Below are 27,818 nucleotides of genomic sequence, written 5' to 3' on the forward strand. Positions count from 1 at the left end.
TAAGGGCAGAGGCAGGTTCTCCCATTTCTCAAACAGCCCCTCGACTCGGCCGCTTCCTCCTTCTACATCTTCTTCCTCTTCCTCCAGTGCAGGCAAAGCCTCCACACCTCCTGTCTCTTCCTCCTCTGCGAGCTCCCTGCACCCCTAGGTCCCCTCCTCTCATTTCCAGGAAATAAAATGTCCGCTGTGCGCCCACCTTTTGGCACGTCCCCTGCCCGCCGCGGGCGCCCCCTCCCCCAGCAGGCAGCGCCGCGCGGCTCCCGGGCACCCGCCTTCCCATACCTTACATGGACAAATGCGTGCAGGCAAAGTCAGGAATTCAGGCCCCTGACGTCAGCTTCCAGCTCTCAGGGCACCGCACGGGAGACCGAGGGGAGGGGGTGGGGACGGTGGGAAGGAAGGAGGGGGAAAGGCACCAACCAGCAGTCGCTCCAGCCCTGCCGAAGTTTCACTTTTTGTCTGTGGGTTCGCTCCCGGGCCCCGCGCGAGCTTTCCCGGGATAAGTAGCTTTAGCGAGCAGGGGGACAGCCGGGCGCTGCAAGGTAAGGGCTGGTTGCACGGTCCGGGGCGCGGGACACGCTGCGGGGCGCGGGGCCGGGCCTGTCCGGGGCTGGGGACAATGGGAGGGGGAGTGCCTGGGCACCTCCTCCTACGCCTTAGCCTCCGCCTCCAGCCGCCGCCGCCACCGCCGCTGCCCCGGCTGCCTCCTCCCAGAGGTATTGTTGCAAACCCTCCTTCCTTCCCCCCGCCACCTTCCGCCCGCGGGTGCCTTGGGAACCCCCAGCCTCCCCGGGCGCGAGCGCCTCTGGGGTGGCAGCAGCGCGGGCGCAGGGTGTGGAGTGTGCGCCCTGCCCCGGCCGGAGGGCCCGCGGTGCGGAAGTGCCAGCCGCGGTGCAATCACGGGGTACACGCCATTGAAGGGAGACCCCGAGTTTTCGGGAAGCTCTGATCGCGGTCTGGGCGGGTTGGAGCCAGTCCCTGTGTGACCCCAGCCTGGGCCTTTCTGGGCGCCCAGGGGGCGGGGCCACACCCAGCTTCTTAGAGCTTTCGCGGAATCCCAGTTGTCACCGTGGAAGGGGCCTAGGAATCCAGTTATCCAAGCCCCCATTTTACAGTTGGGGCAATTGAGGTCCAGAGAGAAGGAGGGCCTCCCCAGTAGTTAGTCACTAAAGGCTGAACTGTAATGAAAATAAAAGGCTCCCGATTCCTAATTTCCGTTCTCTAGCATTTCTCCAGCGCCCACTGTGTGCCAGGGGCATTGGTAGGTTTTTAGGTCGGAGAGGCCGATAAGGCCCAGTTCTTGCCCTCAGAGAGCACTCAGACCACCGAGGAGCCAAACCTGACCCTAGACAGAAAGTGCTGAGTGCTGGGGGAAAGGCGTGGATAACGATTTAATGGGCTCAGGAAAAGGAGTTTGATTTCCTGGTCCTTGGAGAGCGGACAGTGATGGCCCTTTGATCAGGGGTTTTTGAAGGATGGGAGTGTTCTGAAGCTAGCCAGTGACATGGAGGGAGGCCATTTGCGCAGGAGTGGGGGTGGGGTGGGGGGTGGGGCTGGGGCTGGTGGGGTGTTGGGGGTGGGGGTGGGGTGGGCTGTAGACCAGAGAATACTAAATAAAATGTGGAGAGTAGAGATGAAACTGTTAATGTTACTGTGTTGAGGGCATGGGGTTGGAGGGAGAGTACACGAGATGGGTTAATCAGTGGACTTGTGCCCAGGTACTCTGACAGAGCAATGTCTTTGGGACTTTGGGGTGCTATGGAGACCAGAAAGATCTCTTGGGCTTCCCTTCCAGCCCTCAACACAAACTGCAAAAATTCAGGGTCATCTCTGAGTTACTTTTCTAATACCAGACTCACTTAACTTTATCTCCAATCCTCTTTCTCCTTCTACCCCCTCCCCCTTTTCTAAATTGCTTGCCTTCCAGTAAAACTTGTTCTTACTAAGGTGTTAGTGACTTAATGGCTTACCTCTCTCAGAACTTGTGCATTTTAAGAAAGCCTTTAAGTGGAGTGAAGGGAAGCTACCAACTCCCTTTTCCCCTTCTTAATCCTCACCCTCCCTCACTCTTACAGATGGGGAAATAAAAATGAAGGGCCAGAGAAGGTGGGTGCTACAGTGAATAGTGGTGGATGATGGGGTCGGGGTGGGGCAAAATTTCCTATAGGGTTCACTCTACTCCATGACCAGCATTTCTCCTTCCAGGGTTCCTGCTAGACCTGGGGACTATTAAAAGGAAGTGTGTCTTGCATTGAATCTTTGTAGGGCTGTCCCTCAACTCCAATGCCCAGGCCTTTACAGTCTGGAATGTACACTCTAGATGGAAGAGAAGTAGTTGGGGTTAGCTGCTTGAATGGTAGGGTGTAGGCCTGGGACCTTTGGGTTAGGCAGTACCGCAGGGTCATGCTCCCTGTGAGCAGCTGGCCAGCCTAGAGTTGGCTTTGGGGATGGGTGGAGGGAGGAGAAACTGAGCTGCTGAGCTTGTTACTATGGCTGGGACTGATTAGTACCCTTGGAGGGACATATTCTGGTGGCAAGGTCATCACTCTGGGGCAGGTAGTCAGTTCCAGCCCGTGGTTGGTGGGAAAAGAGGCTTGATTATGAAGGGCCTTAAAAATGCCAGGCTTGGGAGTTTGGATATGACTTGAGGTCATCATTTGAGGGTTTTGAGCAGGCTGGGACATGATTGAGAGGGGAGGTACTGGCACTGGAAAGCCTTCTGCTTCCCATTTCTAGAGAGAGGCAATAATTTGGCCTATGAATATTATCATTGGGTGTTTACTCACTTACTTAACATATATTACTGAGAACCTATCATGGGCCATTGGCAAATATGAAGATTTTATAGCAAGTGCTTGTATTTTAGAGACAAGTAAGTTGTATTTCATCAGTTCTACGGTACATTTTTTTTTTCCAAATTTTAATATCACTGAAATTGGGCTGTCTTATAATCACAGATGTGTCATAGTTGAGCAATTTTTCATTCTAAGTTGATGATGGTACATCTTACAGTCAATGGTTTAGATTTGATAAAAGTTGTTATCATACCCTGTATGAATGTACAGTGCTTGGTACTTTATAAAAATTTTCCCATCAGATATTCCATTTACATCTCAAAAATCCCCTGAGAATTGGGCCTGGTGGCACTGTCATCTCCATGGTAACTCTTGCCCAAGGTCACATAGCTAATTAGAAATGTGCTCAAAATGACAATCCAGAACTTTGACTCTTGGTGTTAATGTGTGACTTTACCCTGCTGTGGAACTCACATGGGTTATTGGGAGAACTGTAGAATAGTTGGATCGGATTTTATTTCAGAACTATGGTTGAAAATGCTGGAATGATGATGGGTTTTTGGCCAAGGGCAGAGTGTAACTCACTGGGAAGGTGTAACTCACTGGAATGTACTGGGAAGCCCCTTTAGCCCTGAAATTGCTGCATTTAATGGAAAATGGACAGAGGGATAGAAGGTGCCAGATAACATGGTAAAACCAGAGGATGGAACACATGGATGGCTATTTTTACATAAAGGAGATGAACAGTTGCAGGAAGCACACAAATCCAGGAGCCTACTTACTGCAAACCAGGAACTGGCTGGCCCTGGGAGTGTAAAGATGAGGTGGACAGGATTCCTTGAAGACCACATGTATACACGCGTGTGTGCATGCTATTTTCTGGGTATGTTTTGGCTGCTCTGCACTGAGGAGGGTCCATTTAAGGGAAGCCAGCACAGAGAGAGTGGTGTCTGAAGAGTTGCCCAAGTGGAGGAAGGACAGGTAAGCCTCAATCTGTGAGGCGGATTGGGAACGTTTATTCTTGAGGCTGTATTTTGAATGGCTAGCATGAAGAGGGCTGTGGGAATTGGAGAAAAGGGGGAACTTTTATTTTTTTCTAAGTAGATTTAACTTTACCTTGTAGCCTATAGGGGCCTTTAACCGGCACTCTAGAGATTCACATGAGAACAAGCCTGGGCAGGACCTCTGAAACCATCTCTGGGAAGAGGTATTTGGATAGTAATGCAGGAAGCATAGTAACACATTTAAGTAATTGGTTGAGTGAACCTGAGACTTTGACCTTGGGCAGTAATTAGGAGTCTTAGCTCTGTGTGTGCATTGGTGGGTGGGGACTCTTCTTGGAACAAGGCTTGGAAGGCTGTGCCTTGCTGGAAGAAAACCAAGGTGAGGAAGGGAAGGTAAAGTTTGCTGTATGGAGGAAGCTCCCATCCAGGTGGAAATCTAGGGCTTCAAGGTGTGTGTGAGACAGAACCTGAGGGTGAGAGGAAGGGAAGAGGGAATGGAAGTGTGTTGTGGGTTGTCTGTAGGTCACCTGGAGGCGTGGAGGAAATGGCCAGTGCATTCCTAATGCAGGTCACAGAAATGAGAAAGGACACAGCTGTATCCTTGAGGCCTTCATCTCTGCTGACTTTCCACAAATAGGGTGAGTGGGTGGCCAGAGTATCAATGGGATTCATGCTTGGAAGCATTTAAGCCACAGAATTGAGGCTAGAAAATGTTAATCTTCCTATCATTCTTTCTTAACTATAATAGTAATAAGAATATAAGTTTGAAAAATTATTTCAGTGCTTGATATGTGCTTACATAATTCTCATGCCGATTTATTAAAGGTGGTTTTATGATTTTAGTTTCATTTGCAGATGAGATGATGAGTCTGGTTAAATAAGGTTTACCACTACTAAGTGACATGGCCCAATTTCCAACCTTTGCCTGATCTAGAGCCTCGTCACCAATCTTTTATGTCTCCACAGAATGAAAAATTCAAATCAACATTGATTTTCACTGTTCTTCCTTGGAATTTAATTCAGTATACATCTATTGAGCGCTGGTGGGATCATAATTGAGGTTTTACGATCAAGGGTGAGCAGTCTTCTCAATTCCACATGAATGTTCCACCATTCCCTCTCTTAAGATGCTACCATTCCCTCTACCCTTTGGGTGTTTTCTCTCCCCAAATCTAACTTGAGAGAAGTCAGAGCCTCTCTAGTAAATTATCTGCACCCCTCCTCCAATATTACCTCCTCTCCTCTCCTCTCCTCTCCTCTCCTCTCCTCTCCTCTCCTCTCCTCTCCTCTCCTCTCCTCTCCCTTCCTCTCCTCTCCTCTCCTCTCCTCTCCTCTCCTCTCCTCTCCTCTCCTCTCCTCCCCTCCCCTTCCCTTCCCTCCCCTCCCTCCTCCCCTCTTCTCCCCTCCTTTCCCTCCCTTCCCTTCTCTTCTCTCCCCTCCCCTTCCCTCCCCTCCCTTTTTCTCCTCTTCCCTTCTTCCCTCTTCTCCTCTCTTCTATCCTCTCCCCTCCCCTTCCCTCCCCTCACTTTTTCTCCTCTTCCCTTCTTCCCTCTTCTCCTCTCTTCTATCCTCTCCTGTCTTCTCCTCTTCCCTCTTCTCCTCTCCTTTCTTCTCCCCTCCCCTCCCCTCCTGTCCTCTCCCCTCCTCTCCTCTCCTTTCTTCTCTCCTCTCCCCTCTCCTCTCCTCCCCTCCCCTCCCCTCCTTTCCCCTCCCCTTCTCTCCCCTCCCCTCCCCTCCTTTCCCCTCCCCTTCTCTCCCCTCCCCTCCTCTCCCCTCCTTTCCTCTTCGCTGTAGTGATAAGGGTTCCACCCCCCCCCCAGTTTTATTGAGATATAAAGTATAAGTTTAAGGTGTGCCGCATAATGATTTGACTTACATATGTTGTGAAATGATTACCACTGTAAGTTTAGTTTGCATTCATCATCTCATATAGATACAAAATAAATAAAAAGCAAAAAAAAAAAAAAAAAAAAAAAGAAAACAAACTTTCTTTGTAATGAAAACTCTTGGGATTTACTCTAACTTTCATATATATCATAGAATAGTATTAACTATAGTACTTAGGTGATAAGGATTTGATGGATGTTGTGACCTCAGTCATTGCCTTTGACCTATATCTCCTTGGAAAATGCTAGATGTCCTCTGGGGTTGAGCCAAATAGCTCTTGTTGGATCCTGCCCTCCCTATGTCATGCTGACCTCTTCTTCCAAGGAAAGCAGGTTCAGGACTCAAATGCTTCCCTGTGGCCTACCTGCCTCAGGTGGGTCATTTGCATTTTAAAGATTCACAGATGCAGGTATTTTCTGGGGAGAGACCCCAAGAATGGCATCCAGCAAAGTTTACTTACTTGATTTTCTCATCTTTGAATCCTTATCATTTCTGGTGCTCTGAAGATGTTCAGTAATTTTTTGTGAAATGAATGAGCTGAAACAGTATAAGCATGAATCATCACTTGACCTTATATGTTTGCTTGTTTTTGTCTCCACTTCACTTTAAATTAAGTTTCATGAGGATCCCAAGGATACCTTTGCTAATGGTCATGTTCCCAGGGCCCCGATGAGTGCCTGGCCCATGTTAGGCCCTCTGGAAATATTTGTTGGGGAAATATTGATGGAGAAAGGGATTGATTATGTTCTCTGCAAACATAAATGGCAATGTTGGGGGAAGGGACTGTTCTTATTGACCCTAAAGTTTGGGCTTGTGGGCACAGGACTCCATTGAGATTTACCTATGCTGTACCTGCCACAGATGACATTGGGCAGTCCCATGGTCAAGGTCAAGGTTAAGATTTCTGTGTTGAGTCTTTAAACTAGCTATCCTAAGAGAAATTTCAATTGAAACTGCTCTTTCACTTTTCTCTCACACAGACAGGTGGTTCTGCTGTCTTTGAACATTCCTCTGTTTTCTTATCCATGCCTTTGCCTATGCTGTTTTCCAATGCCCATAATCGTATTATTTATCCAAACTGTGTTGGAAAGCCATAGTTTCATATTCTTTCATCACTAGCCTAGTCCGTGTAGTTTCTGGCCTGTCCATTATCTCTGCTTGTTGTGAAACTATGATCCATTAAGTTCAAAGCCCAAACCCACTTTGTGCGATGAAGCCATTCCTGGACTCCTTGCCCCTTCTACCATTCATCTAGCTCAACCTCTTGTATTCATTTCCACACATGTGTACTGAGTGATCACCATATGCTAGACAGAAATGCTGAATACTGGCTTACAAAGACAAGGGTCTGTTTTCAAGGGTTTTGATTCCAACATAAGAGAGAAAGATTGAAATAGAACATGGTAAGGCCTTAATAGACTGATGAACAAAGGGCTAATGGGAGCACTAAGAATGGAGTGACCACCACCTGGAAAAGTTTTGAAGAGAGAGTAGGAGTTCATACAGTGAATGGGGTGGAAGAACATTCCAGGAGTAGAGACCTTGATATACATGCATAATCCTGAGGCCTAAGGGTGCTTGCAGAATAGAAGGGTGTGCTTGGATATCACTGTGAAAGATGGCCCTGAGGATTAGATTATGAAGGCTGATGGGGTAGCTAAGGATGGTGGCCCGAGTTTAAGGAGGGCAGGAGGACTATTGTTACTGTTACAGCAAAAGAGGGCCTTGCTGCCCCTGAGCTTTAGAGAGCTCTGGTGACAGAATGATAGCAAGTTAAAACCCCAGGCAGGGGCCTGCTTAGGAGGTTGCTGAAATATTCCAGGGCAAGAGATACTGGACTTGTATCAGCTCAGCAGAGCAGAGAGGGAAAAACGGATTCTGGAAGCTGTTTGCTATTAGAATCATATTAGGCAGCCTAGCTCTTACTCTTGTCCTTCTAATTATTTGCAAGCTTATCAGCTTTGGCTGGGAAAACTGTTTTATGTGATCAAAGGTTGTAGGCAGTAGGAGAACCATCAAGCTTGCAGCCAGTTCCTGCCTTAGAAGTGCAGGCTGGGTCATGGTGGCCAGAGAGACCTACTTCCTTATTGCAGTGGAGAGGAAACTGAGGCTCCAGGGAAAGGGACAGACTTGCTCTGTCTCATCTTTGACAGCTGAGCTGGAATTGGGCTGTGGCCAGCTCTCTTTCAAAGGTGTTTTTTATTCTGTTCCTGCTGGGCCTGGCCTGACACATTCCTTCTCCACCCACCCCCACCCAGGGGCTTTGCCTAGGAGAATTTGGGAGGGGATAAAACTTAAGAGATCGTGGTTACTAGGCTTGAACCTTGTGCTTTTGCACTTGGAAAACAAAGTGATTAAGATGGTTCAGTTTGAGTTTGTGTGCGGTTTGGGAATTTGTTTCTTTTACTGCCATTTATGCCTGTGGCTTGTTTGTAAGAACCAAGCTTCTGATTCCTTGATAACTCCCAGGCTCCTTGCTTGTGACAGTCCCACCCCCGCCCCCGGCACTCTCCTTTTTCTCCTTTTATTTCTATGTATTTTTTGCTTGCCAGTATAGGACCTGACCCTCCTATTTTTTTCCTTCCCTCTTAAACCTGCCCATCACAACCCATCTCACAGAACCCATTAGTATTTCATAGCCTTCATAGCACTTTTTATGTGGCGAATACATTTTACAATCATTTTTTATTATCCAGTTCCCAGCTGTAATCCAGGAGATGTGTCAGCAGGATCAGTCTTGCCTCTGAGTGAGGGCAAGCATTCAGGGGAGAAGAAGCCTTCCCACAGGGTGCCTTGCCTTAGTATATGTGCTGCCGAAGCAAGCACAGGGTGCCTTGCCTTAAGTGGCAGAGGGAAAATCAGACTCCTGTCTCAAAAGCGCCTGTCCTGTGTCTTCATTTCTTCTGTAAGTGAGCATGAGAAATGGATGTGAAAGTCTTCAGCAAGCCCCATGCACAGGCAAGAAACCATTGTTGTTATTTTACATTGTTGGCATTTTTAGGAGAACACATTTGGATATTAAGGGATTTTTCTCCTCAATATTAACCTCCCTTTTCTTGTCTATAAAAATGACTGTAGCACAGTACTTGCTTAAGAGATAGAGGTACTGTTCTTTCTGGTTTTCCCCGGACAGCCCTGGTTTTTGTGTTCTAATTTGTACCATTAGCTGCCTGTGTCTGTGACTTTGGAAGAAAATTGAGAATCATTTTTGAGACTCCAGAATCCCGAGGGTCTGGACTTTTATCATGCTATCATTTGCTTATGCTGTTTTCTCTACCAGTATCATCACCAATGGATTTTTTGGTATAGGAAAAACAAAGACCTGTGTTTGAGCTACCCACTAGCCCTGTGATCTTAAGCAAATTCCAGAATAATCTTGAGTTTCAGTTCCCTTCACACAGAGGTCATATGGTACATGACAGTGTATTTGTGAGAACCAGAGACATATGCATCACGGTGCTTTTTAAAAGGTAATGTAGTGCATAATGTGGCAATTCCAGATGCCCAGTGTTGTGGAGCGGATGCGAGTGAATGACCACTGGAGCCCAGACCAAATTAAAATTTAGGGAGCCTTTATTAGCCGGGCGGCCAGGCGACCCGGTGACTGCTCTGCCATTCTCCACGCAGGGAGACCAGAGAGCAGCAGCAACCCTTTGTGTAGGACCGCTTTTAAGCACATTAACCACATCCGGTTTTTGCAGAACAAGTAACCCAAGACAAAACAGTTTTTCCCAAGCAACGTCAGGATCATGCCAATGACGACCATGTTATTCACAGGGTCATCCTGTTCTTCAGAAAGCTGACAGTGTTCTGTGAAAGAAGGCCTACGTGCTGGGAAGGGGCCATGAGACCCTATCTCAAGGCCTGGCCTAGTGTCAGCACTGACATCTCTATCTGGGGCATAGTCCACGGCCTCTCTGGAATGCTCAAAAATTCCCACTCTCCAACACCAGCATGGTGCCTATCACACAGGGATGACACCTTTCCCTTCTGGTGGATATCCTGGGATCTAGACCCAGACAGGTCCAAGTTCATATCCTAGCTGTGCTCCCTGGGGTGGACACAGGCACAATTTTGTTAACTGACTTACTAATTCTTTGTAAGACCTCTCATTAACGAGGGCACCACTGTTGAGAATATGAGGTGTGCGCGCGCACAGGTGTTCTTGGCTGTGCAGAGATCGTCCGTCACCAGTGAGTAGCTGTGCTGTGTGTCCCTTCTCCCAATGGCACCATCCCACTCTCTTGGATTTTGTTTGTGTTGTGTTTTTCAGTCTGCGGGGTTTGCTTCTACTATAGCAATTGCTTGTGTCATGGCCTCCCATCAAAACCCCATGTAGTTCAACTGGAAAACTGGTTCTGAGGAGTGGTGTTAGGTCTTCTTCAGAAACTTGTGTGGGAAGCTTTCATTGGGCACCTAAGCAAAGGGTCAGGACAGGGCAGGGCTATTTTACTGACCTTCAAGAACTGTGCTTTGGCCTCCTTCCACCTCCAGTATGGGCACCTGTCTACCATAGCCATTGTCAGCATTCCTTAGTTACTCAGGCCATGAACCAGCAGCTCAGCCCCCACGTTGCAGAGGCTCTAGGACATAGAGAGCTTTCCCTATTAGGAAAACATGGATGAGCGAATGTACTGTGAGTTTGTTGGCATTTTTAGGAAACCACATTTGCATGTTAAGGGATTCCTCTCCTCAGTATTAGCCTTCCTTTCCTTATCTATAAAAATGGCTGTAGCAACACTACTTGCTTAAGAAGTAGAGGGACTGTTCTTTCTGGTTTTCCCAGGACATTCTTGTTTTCTATCTGTGTCCTGGTGTAGTATTGACAGTGTCCCCTTTTATCCTCAGAGTTGTTATGATTTGGAGGATAAATTATATGGTCACCTTACTTGTAGGTGAGTATTGAGTAAGGTAGTGTAAGTAATATACTTAAGGCCAGGCCTAAGATAAGGATTCAACACACATATACTGTTTTTGTTAGAGGAGATGTTAGGCGCTCAAGAAATGTTTGTTCAATGAACAACATTTATAAAGGTAAACTTTGAGTATGTTTGAAAGGGATGTCTAGATTGTAGGCGCTTATAGTTTATTAGATTTGATAAAACATGTTAATAATGTTTAAAATATAAGAAAGTGCCACGAGAGTAGTATAAATGACGGATTTCTGGAGTAGATAAGTCCACTGGAACATGTGCAGAAGCTTGTTGGAAGTGCTGGGCCATGGGTTGGATACTGAAGGACAGGAAGTTTTAGTCCAAGATGCACTGGGGCAGCTAAAATTGCTCTGGCTACTAAGAGTTAAGAAATAAGATTGAGTTTCTGTCCATGTGTGTTACTTTAGCTGGATTTTTGAATCTATTATTTTCCATCAGTGGCCTATGTTGATAAAGATCTCTAACTGTAATAGCCCAATGTGGTACTAAATTCTGTGCCAAGAGGTCACAGAATAATCTTACTCTTCCTGGTGAATTTCCACTGAATATAGTATTTGTTTAGTTCCCAGGAAGAAAAACAAAACAAAACAAAACAAAGGCACCTGAAGCTTCTGTCTTGTTTGGTATGAATAATAATCATTTTTAGGAACTGCAGTAGGGAGTTGCCACACAGAGGGTGGGGTGTACCCTGACTCATGGGAAAGACAAACTGCAGTGAACCGGAGGGTAAGCAGCACCTTTTCTTAGAACAAGGTGAAAGTTAGGTTAGCTTTCCAGTAGTCTGCTCATTTCCAACCTGGAAATCTCTCTTCCTGGCCACAGCCTATCAGCTTTACTTGGAGAATAGGGTTCCAGTAATGGCAGCTGGACAGAACCCTAAAGATACATTTGTTCATCTATTTGACAGAATCCTGTGCTTATTTATATAACATCATGTGCCATGGGTACTTGTGAATGACTGAGAGGAAATCTAGTCTGGGTTTGGGGCATGCGATCCCTACCTTCAGGAGATCTTTTAAATCAATACAGTTTGTAAAAGTATGTGCTATCCTATATCCACCAATGAAAAAGACGTATGTGTCTCTCCATTTTATTTTATTTTTATATTTTTATTGATTTCAGAGAAGGAGAGGGAGAGACAAATAGAAACATCAATAATGAGAGAGAATCATTGATTGGCTACCTCCTGCATGCCCCACAGTTGGGATTGAGCCTGCAACCTGGGCATATGCTCTGACCAGGAATATAACTGTGACCTCCTGGTCCATGGGTCAATGCTCAACCATTGAGCCATGCTGGCTGGGCTCTCCATTTTAATCTTTATCCAATCCCAGAGATTTCCCTGCTTTGCTTTTTTCCTGCCTCCTTAATCTACCACCAATGAATTTCACGTAATCCCTCCTTATGTCTCCTCCTTTGATTCTAATGTATAAAATTCATAAAACTGCCATTCTCTGGAGCATTTTCTCAATTCATTGACATTTTGCATCCTGGCAATGACAGTTTGGCTCAAATAAACTCATAAAAATAAAAGAGGTATATGTGTAAGTATCTGTTGGCTCTAATTGAACAGTGACTGACTAGGAATCTGGGAGAAACTTCACAAATGAAAAGATTGTCATTGAGTCTTGAAGGATGAGTGGGAATTTGGTGGGCCAGAAGAAGAGAAGGTAGGAAATACCATGGACAGAGACACAGAGGAGAGAAAGTGCATGGTGCTTTTGGGGACGACTGCCTAGTAGAGAGGTGTTGGAGATGAGGGTGGGACTTAGACTGATAAAGGCCTTGATTGCTGCATTGAGGAGTTGAGCCTGCACTATGAAAGGAGCATCAAGTAGGGAAGTGGGGTGATTGGATCTATGCTTTAGGAAAATAACTGGTTATAGTATGCTGGATGGATTGAGGGGAGGATACGGGAGATGGTGAGATGTGCTGTAGCTCAGCCAAGAGATAAAGCAAAGCTGAATTAGGGATGAGGAAATGGTTATGGGGGGCATTTCAGAGGTAGAATAGAGGTCACCTATTCTTCTCATTTAAACAAGAGTAACCCCAGACTCTGAGCAGGTGACACATGCAAAGTCCATAGCAAAATTGGACAAAAGGCAGAGAGTGTTAAAAATGGATGATTAGGTACTAATAGTGGTGAACTAAAGTTCATGTGGAATTGTGTGGAGCCACTATTTTGGTGCCACTTACCAATGAGATCATGTGGCCTTGGCCAGCCTGCATGGACCTGCTCAAGGTGAAATCCATCAATATAGTCATGGCACTTTCTGCCAGTTGCCATTTTTATAGTGCTTTACAGTTGATCATGTATTTCCCTACACATACAGGTAAATCCTCACAATAGTTTAGTGAGTACTGACTAATATTGTCCAAGTTTTACTGATCAGGAATGTTAGACTGAGAAAGATTAACTTGCCCAGGACTTCAACTTGAGTTTTCTATTAGCACAATTTCATATTCCTCCTTTTATGAGCCTGGGAAGATCCCCAAGACAGGCCCTCGTTTTTGTTCATATTCATATCCTTAAGATTCACTGTGGATCCTGATATGTTCTTACATATTTAATAAATGCTAATTTCATATATTGAGTAAACATATGAATGAATACTATAAGTGAAGTAATTAATGACATCTTTAGTTTTAAGAATATCTTTAGTAATGAAAAATCCTAAATGCACTCCTCTAAACATTAATCAGTCTCTTATCAAAACACCACAGGAAAGAACTTATTTAGAATATATTTACTCAACTTCACAAAACAAATGAACAGGCAAACAAAGAAACACTTTTTTACTTGAATACCCCTCTCTGATCTCAACCCCCCAAAAGTGCATGTCTGCTTTTCTGTATGTGTACGATGTTTCCTTCTACTTGATATTGTTACGAAAAAGCTGCTCAGGTTTTACATTGATTTTTTACATAACTAAATACTTTTTGAAATTGATAAATCCTGCTTTAAACATTACCCATGTGGATTCTAGGATAGTTTTTGTTTTTTAAAATAATTAAATATGATTTTAACATGTTAAAAAATGCAGTGATAAACATGACGGGACAAATACCTTTTTCTTCCTTCTTAATTATTTCCTAAAGACAATTATTTCTTTCCCAAACAGTGGTGATCATTTTATTCTTCGTATTATGTGGTTATCTGAATATGTATCTTAATTTCCTCAGGAATGTAGTAGAAAATGCATCATGGTTTGGCAGGTCAGACAGGTTTAGGTTCAAATCACGGCTCTGCCACTTGTTAGTGCTTTATAATTAAACATATGTAATAACCTTGTATTTATATACGTTACTTAACCTCCCAGAATCTCCAATTTATCATGTGTGAAAGGGGATCATAGTGTCTTCCATGTGGTACTGCTAAAAAATCTTATCTCTGTCCTCTTTGCTTTGTCAACCCATCAGATGATAATACAATCACATCTTTGTCCTTATATTTTGCCATGGAGTATGATAATTAGTAGACCTTAAGTCAATGTTTATTGGCTGGATAAGTAAGTTTTAAGTTCTTTCAAAGGAGAATTGTAGGCTCAAAGATATCAGATATTTCTATTACTTTTCATACCAGTTGCCATACATACTCAAGAAAGACTTCTAATTTACAGTCATTAGCAATGCGTGAGTCTACTTTTTCTCTGTGACTTCACCAGGACTTAACTTTATGGCTTGCAATTGTCTTTGCTAAATTAATATGCAAGAAATACTATTCCATTACAGTTTTAATTTACATTCTTTAATTACTGAAAATAATTCCCAAGAAATGGTTTAGTTTTGTTTCCCCTTGTGTGAATTGTCAAGTGGCAGCATTTAAAAATGGTCCAGGCTGGGGAAGCTGGCTATGAAAGGACTAAACATGTTTAGTGCTTTGAGTTGCCTAAACTTTATTTATGTATTAATTCATTTGTTTGGTCAATGTTTATTGAGCACTGATTATGTGTGCTAGCTATTATTCCAGGGGCCATACATACTACAAAGAAAAAAAATGAATAAAGTCAGTGATCTCCAGTTCAACCTCCTCATTTAACATGGGTGGTAGCTGAGACCTGGAAGAGTGAGGTTAATTACCTAGGGTCATACAGCTTGTTTTGTAGCAGAGGCAACCATTTATTTGAACAGTAACTGTGATTTAAAATGTTTAGTATTAGTAGCCTTTTGAACCATGGGAAACATCTTGGAAAGTTCTGAACAGTGATGTCTAAACAACATCTCCAACCCATATCTATATTGAGAAAGCAGAGTCCTGATTTAGAAAAAATAACTACCTGTTTTGTTTTTTTTAACATTTTTTTTATTGATTTCAGAGAGGAAGGGAGAGGGAGAGAGAGATAGAAACATCAATGATGATGAGAGAGAATCATTGATTGGCTGACTCCTGCACGCCCCCTACTGGGGATCGAGCCTGCAACCCAGTCATGTGCCCTTGATTAGAATGGAACTTGGGACCCTTCAGTCTGTAGGCCATTGCTCTATCCACTGAGCCAAACCGGCCAGGGCGATTACCTGGTTTTTTAGTCTCATAGAGAACTCCTTCCTAGACCTCTTTGCCTCTTACATTTATTCATTCTTACTATACATGAATAAACTTATTTTTAAAATAGGACTTGAAAACAAAACAATTCTACTCATCTGTGAACCTTCTTGGACACGTTTTTGGTAAATGGGAAGAACAGAAGACACATTTCTCTTATCAGATAAAATAGTCAATTTAGATTTAATACGGTAGTTATCCTCAGGTAATAAAAATTCAACTAACTTGTCATAACTATCTAGTTTAAAGTCAATTAGGAGCCTCATATTCTTTACTTGCTGGGTAAAATTTAATAGAACTTCAGTTAAGCATTTATTGCTAATTTAATTCAAAATTAAGTTAATCACCACAGTTGGTAACAACCACAGAGTATTTAATTAACATTTAGCAAACTATCTTATTAAGTCTAAATACGATGCAGACAGGTCTTGTTTATTGCCATCAGTTTGCAAGCACCGCCCCAAAGGGCCTTTGATTTTCTCTTGGCTTTACTCTTCTGATTTGTCATCTTCATTTTCTTCTGGTTGACACTCAACTTGGGTGAAGGAATTGAAGAGGCAGGAGTTCATAGTGTTATGGGAGCTTTTGGCTTTGGGCATAGCTGAGAAATTCCTGTTCCATTGAATTGTATTCCATTCCTCAAGAATCATTGAGCACATTTTTTGTGTAAGACATTCTTTTAAACATTTAGGAATATATAGAGGAGGTCATGCTGACATATTTATCATTATTCTCTCATCTGAAGATATGAAATAATTGAATTAATTCATTCATTTAATACGTTTATTGGCCTAAAGTTTGTAAGGTATTTTGCTGAGTGCCAGGGATATCATGATTTGGACAAAGATCCTTGCTCTTATGGAGGACAAGTATGAAAAATGTGGTAGTATGAGAGGTATAGTAATAGCAATATTGAGTAAGGTGCAACTGTAGGAGCACTAAAGTTCCTTAAATGCTGTGATTCTTAAGATAGTGTTTTCCAAAATGTTACAAATGTTCTATGGCAAAAAGGTCCTAATGCCAAGTAAGTTTGGAAAAGTTAAAGTTAAAAAAAATTAAATGGGCTTTAAAAAAAATCTTTATTGTTGAGATTATTACAGATGTCCCTCTTTTTTCCTCATTGCCCCCCTCCACTCAGTTCCCATCCCACCCCAGGCCTTTGTCACCCTACTGTGTATGTCCATCGGTAATGCATATATGCATATAAGAACTTTGTTTAATCTCTTCCTGCCCCCCCCCCACTCCCCTTAACTCTGACAATCATCTGTCTGTTCCATTTCTATGCCTCTGATTCTATTTTATTCACCAGTTTATTCTGTTCATTAGATTTCTTATTTGTTTAGTTTGATTTTTAGATTCAATTGTTGATAGGTATGTATTTGTTGCCATTTTGTTGTTCATATTTTTGATCATTTTATTCTTCTTCCTCTTCTTAAAGAATACCCTTCAACATTTCATATAATTCTGGTTTGGTGGTGATGCACTCCTTTAGCTTTTTCTTGTCTGTGAAGCTCTTTATCTGATCTTCAACTTTAAATGATAGCTTTGCTGGGTAGAGTAATCTTGGTTGTAGGTCCTTGCTATTCATCAGTTTGAATATTTCTTGCCACTCTGTTCTGGCCTGCACAGTTTCTGTTGAGAAATCAGCTGACAGTCCTATGGGCATTCCCTTGTAGGTAACTAACTGCTTTTCTCTTGCTGTTTTTAAGATTCTCTCTTTGTCTTTAGTCCTTGGCATTTTAATTATGATGTGTCTTCCTGTGGTCTCCATTGTGTTCCTCTTGTTTGGGACTCTCTGTGCTTCCTGGACTTGTAAGTCAATTTCTTTCACCAGATAGGGTAAGTTTTCTGTCTTATTTCTTCAAATAAGTTTTCAATACCTTGCTTTCTCTCTTCTTCTGCCACCCTCCCTTCCCCATAATTTGTATGTTGGTACACTTTAAGTTGCCCCAGAGGCTCCTTATACTATCTTCATATTTTTGGATTTTCTTTTCTTTTTGTTCTTCTGGTTGGGTGTTTTTTGCTTTCTCATATTTCAAATCGTTGATTTGATTCTCAGAATTGTCTACTCTACCATTGAATCCCTGTATATTATTCTTTATTTCAGTCAGTGTATGCTTAATTTCTGACTGGTCCTTTTCCTTTTTTTTTGGAGGTTCCTAGAAGATTTTTGAGTAACCTTATAACCATGGTTTTGAACTCTATATGCAGTAGTTTGCTTTCTTCCATTTTTAAAATTTGTAACATATTTCTTTGTCTCTGCATTTTGGCTGCTTCCCTGTGTTTGTTTCAATCTATTGGGTAGAGCTGCTATGTCTCCTTGAGTTGGTAGAGTGAAGGTTGGTAGAGTGTAGTAGGTGTATTATAGGGCCCAGTGGCTCAGCCTCCCCAGTCACCTGAGCTGAGAGCTCTAGGTGCACCCTATTGTGGGCTGTGAGCACAGCCTTGTTGTAGTTGAGAGTTGATTGCTGTTGGTGTCACTGGGAGGAATTGACCTCCAGGCCAATTGGCTGTGAGGACTAGCTATGACTACTGTGGGAGAGCTGCTGTGCAGGAGACACCCCTATGGAGCAGGACTTGCTTCAGTAGGGCTATCGTTCTCACTGAGTCTGCCCCTTGAGTGTCACTTATGGATGTGTAGAGTTGTAATCTGGTAGTGTCTGACATTGACCACTGGATGCACTGGCTCTTGGGTCTACAGGGAGGTGCAAAGTCAGCCACTGCCTGGGGCCACCCAGAGGAGCTACAGAGAGATCTGCAGATTCCTCCTCTTTGTATCAGGTTTGGAAGTGCCCAGATGAGGCCCAGCTGTGCAGCAAGGCAGGCTGGTGTTGGTGCCAGATCTTGGGCCTATTATTGATAGGTGTGGGGCTCTCTGACCCAGCTGGAGCTTGTTTGCCAAAGCTGCTGCACACAGCTTGGGTGGGGTATTGAAAGTGGATGAGGCAGGGTCTTAGGGAATCACCAGGGCGGAGCAAACAGAAATGGCTGCCAGTCAGCCCTGTGACCTGGAGATCCCGCATAGGAACAATGATCCCTGCAAGCACCTCCGTCTGGGAGAAAGCTGCCTCTGAGTTCCTGCCCTGATGCCAGACAATCCAGTTTCTCCCTGCATGTGTCTGTGTCCCCCAAAGCTTCGCTCTGGTGCTGGAGCTCAGAGGAAGCAGGGAATTGTAAGTTCAGTTCATGATGCTGGCCTTTTAAGAGGAACAGCTGCGTCTCCAGCAGCTTCTGTGTCACCGAGCCCCAATCTACACTGGTTTTTACAGCCCATAGTTCTTACTGCCTGTAGGGACTCCTTTTCCCAACTCTGGGACCCTGGGCTGGGGGTCTCGTGTGGGGCTGGGACCCCTTGCTCCTCCGGGTAGCCTCTGCAGAGACGATCTCCCTCCTGATTAAAAAAGCAGCACACGTAGGTGCCAGACCAGCCCATTTTGCACCTCTGCACCTCCTACCAGTCTCAGTGTGCTTTCTTTTTTACTTCTCTTGTTGTAGGACTTCCATTCACCCAGCTTTCCAGTGGTTCTAGATAATGGTTGTTCTGTATTTTAGTTGTAATTTTGATGTGGTTGTGGGAGGCTGTGAGTACAGCTGTTTACCTATGCTGCCATCTTCAAATCTTAAATGGGTATTTTTAACATTGAACTTTTCTGAACCTTTAGTAAACTAATGCACATTGTGACCTTCTAAGAGATTTATTTTCCAAAGTTATTTGATCATAGACTTCCCCTCCCCCTCCTAGGACATTTATTGGGCTTAGTGTTCCCATGTACTTTGGGTGAACTATGGGTCCTGTCTACTAGCATCTCAGCCTCGGAGGGGTACTCAGGCATGCACCTTAGTGACTCTTTCAGCGTTGGAAGTTCTAATTGGTATGAAAGGTGTGCAGATGAAATGAGTGATTTTAGACATAGAAACTTCTGCCTGGGGTTGAGTGTGTGGAATCAGAGCAGGCTTTCCTCATGGAAGAGAGCTGGGCTTGTGTGTGAGAGAGTTTGTATGAGAGAGGCCTGGAGGATTGCCAAAGAGTCACTGGGAGTAAAACAACCGTGAAATTCTGACATGACTGATTGGGTTGAGATAACCTAACACATGGATACAACTTAGACCAATTTTCCTTTTAGCCTAAATCTGGACAGGTAAGAAGCGGCAGGCTTTTTGGTGCAGAACTCTGCTTTAGGCCTTGTTCCAACTGAGTGACTGCCCATCTGCTGATGCACTCACTTCTGTAAGGCATTCTGACTCGTCTGGGGCAGGGCCTCTGCCTTGTGAATCACAATCTCTTTTTGGAGTAGGTCTTGGCTCCTTGGTGAATGGCTTGATTCTAGCAGGTCTAGTTTCCATTTACTTCATAACACACCATTTTCCCCACCTTTCCTCCCTCCTTCCCTTTCTCCTTCACGTATTCTAATAAATCATTCTCATCCACCTGTATCAACCTTTTCATGTAAGGCAGAATACCCTTTTATAGTCTTCCTGAAAAGTCATTTAGTTTACTTAAAATAGTGTTACTAATTTTCTCCTCTTTAGCAGTAATCAATAGATGGAACATACTAGGTGAAATGGAGGATAATCTATACATCTGGTCTACCATACTATAGGAATTGTGACCCCAGGCTGTGTTCTTTCAGTATCCACCTTGTTATCCATCTCTGTGCAGAAAAGAGCATGGGCAAGGAATGGGGAGATCTGGGTTCTCTTTCTGGACACAAGTTTTTCCCCTGTTTGAGCTGGTCTATTTATGAAATGTTAGGTGTAGGCTATGTACTCTTAGGGACCTTTCAACTAAAAATGTTGAGTGTTAACATTTGCTAAGTCAACATAAGCTGGATTCAATCAGGATTGTTTGATCAGCCACATATCTTTGAGCCTGGCAATATGAGGAAGTGTGCAATGAACAAAACACCATGTCCATGCATAGTGGACATTCGATGAAAACTGGTTCTTCCGTATCCAGCCTCCTTTTGGACTTTTTGGTCATATCTCCATTTCCTCTGCCACTCAAGCTTATCTCTTTGCTTACACTCTTCCTGCTGTAAATTTTCCTTTCCCATTCCCCAGCCAATAGCTCCCTCTCCCTATCTCTTGAGGATTCCGTTTTCCCTTCTGGCCCTGCCTATGGAGGGTGTGTACTCCAGAGCCATCTGAAGAAAAATGGCTAGAATGTTGGTGCAGAACAGGGAGTGTCCATGCTGGTTAGGCTTCACATCTTCCCAGGAGACTATATGTTCTTCAGAACTGTTTCTTTATTGAATAAAATTGTTCAATGAATGAGGCCAAGTCTTGCCCTTAAGGACCCCATATTGGAGGTGAGAAGCTTTCTGACTTGTCTTTGACATGGTGGGAACTGCAGTCAGTGAGGAACATTATACATCAGGAAGAAGGATTTTGCTAGGTTTTCTGCATGGATTCTTGAGCACCTGGGAACACTAGTCACTGGAAAACTTAAGCTTATTTTGAAGACCTTGAAAAGGCAGCCCTAGTGCTTCTTTTCATCATATACTTGGACAGACAATTCAGAGATGAAAATATCAGTAGGCATCCAGGCTAGAGGGCAGACCAGAGGGCATAATGCGGGCTGGTGATACAACTGTTCAGGAGAGATGTGGCAGAGAGCACAGGACACAGCCCAGCCCAGAGATACTGTCCAGATGCGGAGGGGCCATTGGTATTGGCAGTGAGGTTTGGTTCTACTCCAGTAAGATTTTCAAAAGTTAGGAATTTACCTTGAGAGTCCTTTTGTTTCTTTTTCTTTGTGTTAAACATAATGCCTTTCAGCCTTTGTGATTAATCCTTTGGATTTCCCCAGTTACATATACCTGCCTGAAAAATCCAGAAACATTTTGAAAGCTTTGATCTAAACGTGTAGTTCTTAAGAACCTGGGCTCTGGAGCTAGATTGCATCCTGGCTTTATCATTTAATACCTCAGCTTGGTACTCAATCTCTTTAGGCCCCTATTGCTTTCTTCATAAAATGGGAATAAGAAAATTACCTATCTCCTTGTTATGATGATTAGATGAGTGAATACATAGCTAGCCCTTAGAACCAAGCCTGGCACATGATAAGCCCAATTAAATATTAGCTGCTGTTATTATGTGCTATCCTCACAGAGTCAGAACATTGTGAAAAGATCCTGGAGATGAGTGTGCTCTTTTGGTCATCTTTTTGAAGAAACTTTTAATTTTGGAATAATTTTAGAATTACAGAAAAGTTGTAAAGATTATACATAGAATTTTTGTACACCTCTCTCCGGTTTCCCTCATTCTTGACATCTTATATTACCATGGTTCATTTGTAAAATCTAAGAAACTGACATTGGTAAATTCCTGTCATCTAAACTCTAGACTCTATTTGGGTTTCATCAGTTTTTCCATTAACGTCCTCTTTCTTTTCCAGGATCCAGTCCAGGGTTCCACATTGGTCCCTCTGACTGATTGCTTCTAGTCAGCCTTAAAACTTGGCAGCCTCTTCCCTTCCACCCCAGATCCCTACCCCAAAGCTGGCTTGTTTCTCCTCTATTGTGTCTCTGTAATACTCTCCATTTTACTAACACTTACCACATTGTAATTCTACAGTCTGTCTCCCTCACAAGAATAGGAGCTCCCTGAATTCAGGGGCCATGCATGCCTTGTTCTCATTGTATCCTTATCCCCCAGCACAGCACCTGGTACAGAATAGGTGCTCTATAAATATTTGTTGAATAAGAATCAAATTTAGTTATTATATTTCCATGGCTTTAAAACTCTCATTTTTGTAATAGCCGGGGAAGGATTCTTTATAGAGAAGCCTGTTACAATCTAGAATGTAGAATGAATAAGCTCAAGTGGCTGTGGATAAAGTGGGACAGGACAGGACCCACTTTTCTTGCATTCCTCTGCTTTTTCTTTTTTTGGAAGGGACTCTGGCAAAGCAGGGCTTAAAAATCACCACAATCCAGCCTCTTTGTTTTCTGAGGAGGAGACTGAGGCCTTCAAATGGGGAGTGACAATGCTGGGTGAAGCTGAAAGCCCAGAGAAGGTAAAAAAAAGAATAGAATGGGCTTGGCCAGTGTGGCTCAGTGGTTGAGCATCGACCTATGAACCAAGAGATTATGGCTCAATTCCCAGTCAGGCAAATGCTCGGTTGCAGGCTCAATCCCCAGTAGGGGGCGTGAAGGAAGTAGCTGATCAATGATTCTCTGTCATTATTAATATTTCTATCTCTTTTTCCTTCTCCCTTCCTCTCTGAAATCAATAATATATATATATATATAGGCTAAGTGACTGACCATACATCTCTCCCACCACCGAACCTACCGACTAGCCAGTACATATCACTTGCACTGGCAATTTAAAAATAAACAATGACTTGCGCATTGATGATTCCATTGATTCAATGGATGATGTCGAAAAGGAAAAATTTCCCATCGAATTTCTTAATACTATTATTCCTTTGGGAATGCTATGTCATAAATTAAAATTGAAAGTAGGTGCAATCATCATGCTACTGAGAAATCTTAATAGTAAATGGGGTCTTTGTAATGGTAATAGATTTAACCTATTCAAAGCTGAAGTATTAAAAGGATCTGTGGAAGGAGAGTTTGTTCTAATTCCAAGAATTGATTTGTCCCTATCTGACACGGGCCTCCCATTTAAATTAATTTGAAGACAGTTTCCTGTGATGCCGGCATTTGTGGTGACTATTAATAAATCACAAGGACAAACTCTAGACAGAATAGGAATATTCCTACCTGAACCCATTTTCAGATATGGTCAGTTATATGTTGCTTTCTCTTGGGTTCAAAGAATGTGTAATGTTAAAGTTAAAATTATAAATACTTCATTACAAGGGAAATTAATGTTTTTACTATTAATGTGGTATACAGGGAGATATTAGAATAAGTTTAATCAATTTATCAGTCATTATTTTTATCAATGTTGTTTTTATATCATACTAGAAGCCCAGTGCGCGAAATTGTGTGGCCCTGCCCAACCGCTCACAGCCCCGCCCATCCACGCCAGTCTTTGGTCCTTACGGTGTCAGGGCCACAGGCCTTTTATAATATAGATTTTTGTTTTTTTATATCATGTATTTGTTGTTGTTATATCATGTTGTTATTGTTTATTTATTAATCAGTTTATATATTATTTTCATATATATTTTATTAATTTTATTTCATCTCTGACACTTACATTATAGAGAAAGGGCAAATAGCAATATTAAAATATTTCTTCTAATTAATTTCCTTTCATGGTGCATGAATCCGTGTACTGGGCCACTAATATATGTAGAATTGAATGGTGGAAGTGCCCTGATCCTATCCCTGTTGTTGAGTGGATGCCTGGCAGCAGTCAGGAACTCTGAAAGAGCTGGGTTTGGCTTCAGGCTCTTCTGCTATTCTCATCAGTTTTCCTTATCTGTAAAGTGGGTTCAGTGGTCAGTGATACCTCACAGTACCCATTGCTCACAAAGCACCACAGTTTTGGGGGAAGTTAAGTGAGCCAAAGTGCTTAACTTTAGCATAGCATAGGTTCTCAGTAAAGGTTTGAAAAAAGAAGCCTTGAATATTGGGAAACTTATCCTTAGAACTTATTTCAAGAAGACTGGGAGGAATTGATGCAAAACCGAGAACAATCATTTGTTATGAAATCTGTGAGGCTCAGGAAAGGAACCAGTGTTTGCATTTCTAATAAGCAGGATACCCTGTGTTTACTCATGGAGGCTTTTATCATACAATACCGATTTTCACACAGATTGGATCCCAAAACTTCTTAAGGAATTAAAAATACAAACTTGTGGGCAGTTTGTGTTTTATAAATTGCAGAAAACAGTAAAGATGTGGCATAGTAAGTAAAGTTAAGTCTGTGGCAGGCACTGACACCAGGAGGAAGAGGTGGAGAAGCAGCTGAGAAGGCATGGGATCTGGGGAGCCAGATGCAGCAAGCAGGTGCACAGTGCGGGGTGCAGTGCCAGGAGATGGAGGAAGCCCTCTCTGTTTGGGAGGAAGAAGCTGAGGGCAGTGAAAGCAGTGGCAGAACCCCAGAGAAGCAAATTCTATATATTCTTAAAAAAAAGTATTTGTTAATTTTAAAGACTTTATTTTTTTTTAAGAATAGTTTTAGGTTCACAGCAATATTGAGAGACAGGTGTAGAGATTTCTTATATACTTTCTGCCCCTGAACATGCAGAGCCTCCTCCATTATCAACATTTCCTACCAGAATGGTATATTTGTCACAATTGATTATTATCACCCAAAACCCATAGTTTACATTAGGGTTCACTTTCGGTGTTGTACAGTCTGTGGGTTTGGATGAATGTATTATGACATATATTTATCATCATGTCATACAGAGTATTTCCACTGTCCTAAAACTCCCCTGTCATTTGCCCGTTCATCCCTCCTTCCTCCACCCCAACCCCTGGCAACCACTGATCTATTTACTGTCTCCTCGTATTATCGCTTTTATCTTGCCATTCATGGGACCAGCTGACTTTTTGAATCTCATTTTCATTGTCTTCTCTCATTCCTGCCCGAGTCACATTTCCTCATTCTGATTGCTGTTCCCTGCCACCATCACCTGTTTGAATCCAAATTGATCTTCAGGGTCCACAGCACCTCCTCCATGAAGCTGACCTTGATTTCCACACTTTGCCCCTCAGGAGGAAATAATTACTTCCTCCCATGATCTCCAATGACCCTTTATCTGTAGTGCTTGCATGACACTGAGCACTTTCCACCTTCTGCTATAGTTATCTATGTGCCTTTCTTATTTTGGGCTTGTAAGTTCTTTAAGACACACATTCCTCCCTGGAATCTGGCAGATGCACAGCAAACACTTGTTGAATGAATGGGCAGTTGCTTGGATGCATGGATGGGTGGACAGGTTTGACATCGCCCACACAAACCTCAAACTTAGTTCCTTTAGAATAGGATTTTAACTTGCTCATCTATACACATCCTTGTAGCAGCATTGGGAAGGTGCCCATTCATTCATTCATTCATTCATTTATTCATTTGCTCATTAATTCCTTCATATTCCACACAAGACTTTCAGGCACTATTTCAGGTTTGCAGCAATGAACAGTCTATTTGTTGATAGTCTGCACAGAGAAAATAGTATTCTTTGGGATGAGTTTTCATACTTATAAAGTTTATCTGGAAAATTTTTTTTCAATACAAGGACTAAGGATGAAATGGTTTGTTTCATTTACACGTATCATTGGAGTACAAAGCAAATGTTCTCTTCTTCCTTCAGCTGGTTTGTACTAAAGAGATAGCTGGGCTTGGAAAGGTACTGTCTTAGATTATATGGCAGTTTCTTACTGACTTGCCTCCAGGATAAACCCTCTTTTAATTTTCTTTTTTTTTTTTTTTTAAGTTGGTGCCAGGATGCCACAGTGCTCATGGTGTGACTTCTTTGCTAATGTCTTTATTTTATTTTTTAATATAGTGACAGAATGCTTACCGCTGAGGTGGTAAATGGAAAAAAGAAGTGCAGTAGAATAGACTGTTTGTTCCTTGGGGCCTTCTATATTAATCACAGGAGGAAGTGTCAGACATGGCCAGATGAGAGAGCCAACTGACTAAAGTTCATGTTCGATCAATATCAGAGGAGCAAAGCTTGGAGGAGTTTGATGATGCTATGCTGAGGAAACTTAAGGTTCTCAGAGGGACAGAGCTTGGAGGATCATAGAGATCATCTAATCTAGTGGTTCTCAAGCTTGAAGGAGCACCAGAATCACCCTGGAGGGTTTTCTGGGCCCCTTCTCAGAGATTCTGATCATGAATTGAATTTCTGACAAGCTCATGGGTGGTGTCAATATTCATGAGAACCACTGATCTAGTGCAGCTGCTGGTTTGCTTGTTTGTAACAGTTGGGAAATGAGATCAAGGATAGAGGGAAGGACTTGCCCAGAGTCACACAGCTGTCAGGAGCAAAGCTAGACTCAAAGCAGGAATTCTGACTTGCAATTTGTTACTGGAGATTATCTAAGAATAATATTACTTTTAGTTCTATTGCAGAGTGATAGCTAGCATTCATCAGCTTTACCTGATCTGGTCTCAAATTTATTTCCCAGCACCTTGCATTTGGTTGTCTCCAACTACATTTTCTTATTCAGTTAACCCATAATATTGATCACTGCTGTGCACTTGGAATTGCATTTGAACTAGAGGTGTTGTAGCACTGTGATAGTCTGCAAGCATGGGCTTTAGTTAGTCAGACCTTGAGTAAATTACTTTTTCATTTTTTCTCCTGAAAATGAGGACAGTAACACCTCCTAAGGCTGAAGATAAAGTGCTTAGTATGTACCTGGTCCTCAGTGCTTACTTCCTGATTGTTAGCCCTTGTTGTAATAATTACTAAAGAGAATAGGATGTGGTCCCCACACGCTCATGCATAGGTGGCTTCCTGAGTTTGCAATGGAAAGAAATTGGAAATTAGTGGAACAAACACATGGCTTGGAATTAATAAAGCTGGCTTCAAGTCCCAGCTCTGCCACTTATTAGTTGAATGGTCTTGGGTAAGTCACCTGACCTCTCTGAGGTATAATTTGAAGTAGATCAACTTGTCTAGTAATAGAAGAACATAATGAATAAATGGAAGGATGGAAGTTCGGAAAAGGGGCAAATTTGTTTACCGGGTTCAAGTTTGGGGTTGTCAGGGAATGGATCTGAAGAGGAGGCCAGTAGAAGGGGCTGGGTGGCCTAAAGCTTGGTGTTGAAAGGGGCCGCATGCTGGAAGCAAAGACCAAAAAGTAGTTAACATGTAAATGTGAGAAGTCTGTCAGAAGGCTGACGGACTTTGATATTCAGCAAGGGCTGAGAATCAGCATAATATTATCTGCTGCTGGCTGAATGGCTGAAGGCAATCTCCTAACCTGATAATCCTTTATTGTTTACCAAACTTTACCATTGAAATGACTGTTTGTTTTGCTAAAGGGCAAATGTGTATTCTAGTAAGTAAAAAGCTATGGGTCTGGACACTCAGGGAGCCACTCCACTAGAGAGTAGGTCTCCACCTGGTTCCCCCATGCCTTCTAAATTTATATTTCTTATCTAGTGTATCCATTTGTACATCAGCCCCTTCTCCAGATCCTGAATCCTTTCTGTAAAAGGTTGTGGCAGTAGCAGGCCTGGGGGTGGACCAGTGATAGTTGACTGAGTCAGCCAGCCCAGAGAGGGTCATGCTTATAATACAGACGAGAAGTCCTCACTCCCATCTCAGGAGAGCCTCCTGACCTGGGAGGGAAGGCTGGTTAAAGTGAGATAGGTGCTAGCATTGGCATATGGCTGAGGAGTCTGGCCAGGGTGATGGCATCTGCTTTGAACTGAAGCCTTGGGGCACATTCATGGTTCTACGCCAGGCGTCCTCAAACTACGGCCCACATACGGGTGTTTTTGCAGTTTTGTTTTTTTTACTTCAAAATAAGATATGTGCAGTGTGCATAGGAATTTGTTCATAGTTTTTTTAAAACTATAGTCTGGCCCTCCAACGGTCTGAGGGAGAGTGATCTGGTTTAAAAAGTTTGAGGACGCCTGTTCTACGCTCTGGACCAGCCAGGAGGGTGAAGAAAGACAGTGATATGATGAAAACCTAAGATTGTCCTTGGCACCTTGGTTACCGGGTTTATTCAGCAACATATAAATTAGATTAGAAAGGACTGGATCTGAT

General features: G+C 43.0%; 1 protein-coding gene across 1 annotated transcript in view; it reads left to right on the forward strand.

The window, feature by feature from the left end:
• Positions 1 to 493: 493 nt before the first annotated feature.
• LPP (LIM domain containing preferred translocation partner in lipoma) overlaps positions 494 to 27,818 on the forward strand; it is a 680,107-nt gene continuing 652,782 nt past the window's right edge. Inside the window, exons 1-2 of the mRNA XM_008151584.3 lie at positions 494 to 542; positions 4,766 to 4,874. The gene's annotated coding sequence lies outside the window, so the exon portion shown is untranslated. The remainder of the gene's footprint in view (positions 543 to 4,765; positions 4,875 to 27,818) is intronic.

Source organism: Eptesicus fuscus, chromosome 3 (genome assembly GCF_027574615.1).
Source record: "Eptesicus fuscus isolate TK198812 chromosome 3, DD_ASM_mEF_20220401, whole genome shotgun sequence".
Classification (NCBI taxonomy): Eukaryota; Metazoa; Chordata; class Mammalia; order Chiroptera; family Vespertilionidae; genus Eptesicus; species Eptesicus fuscus.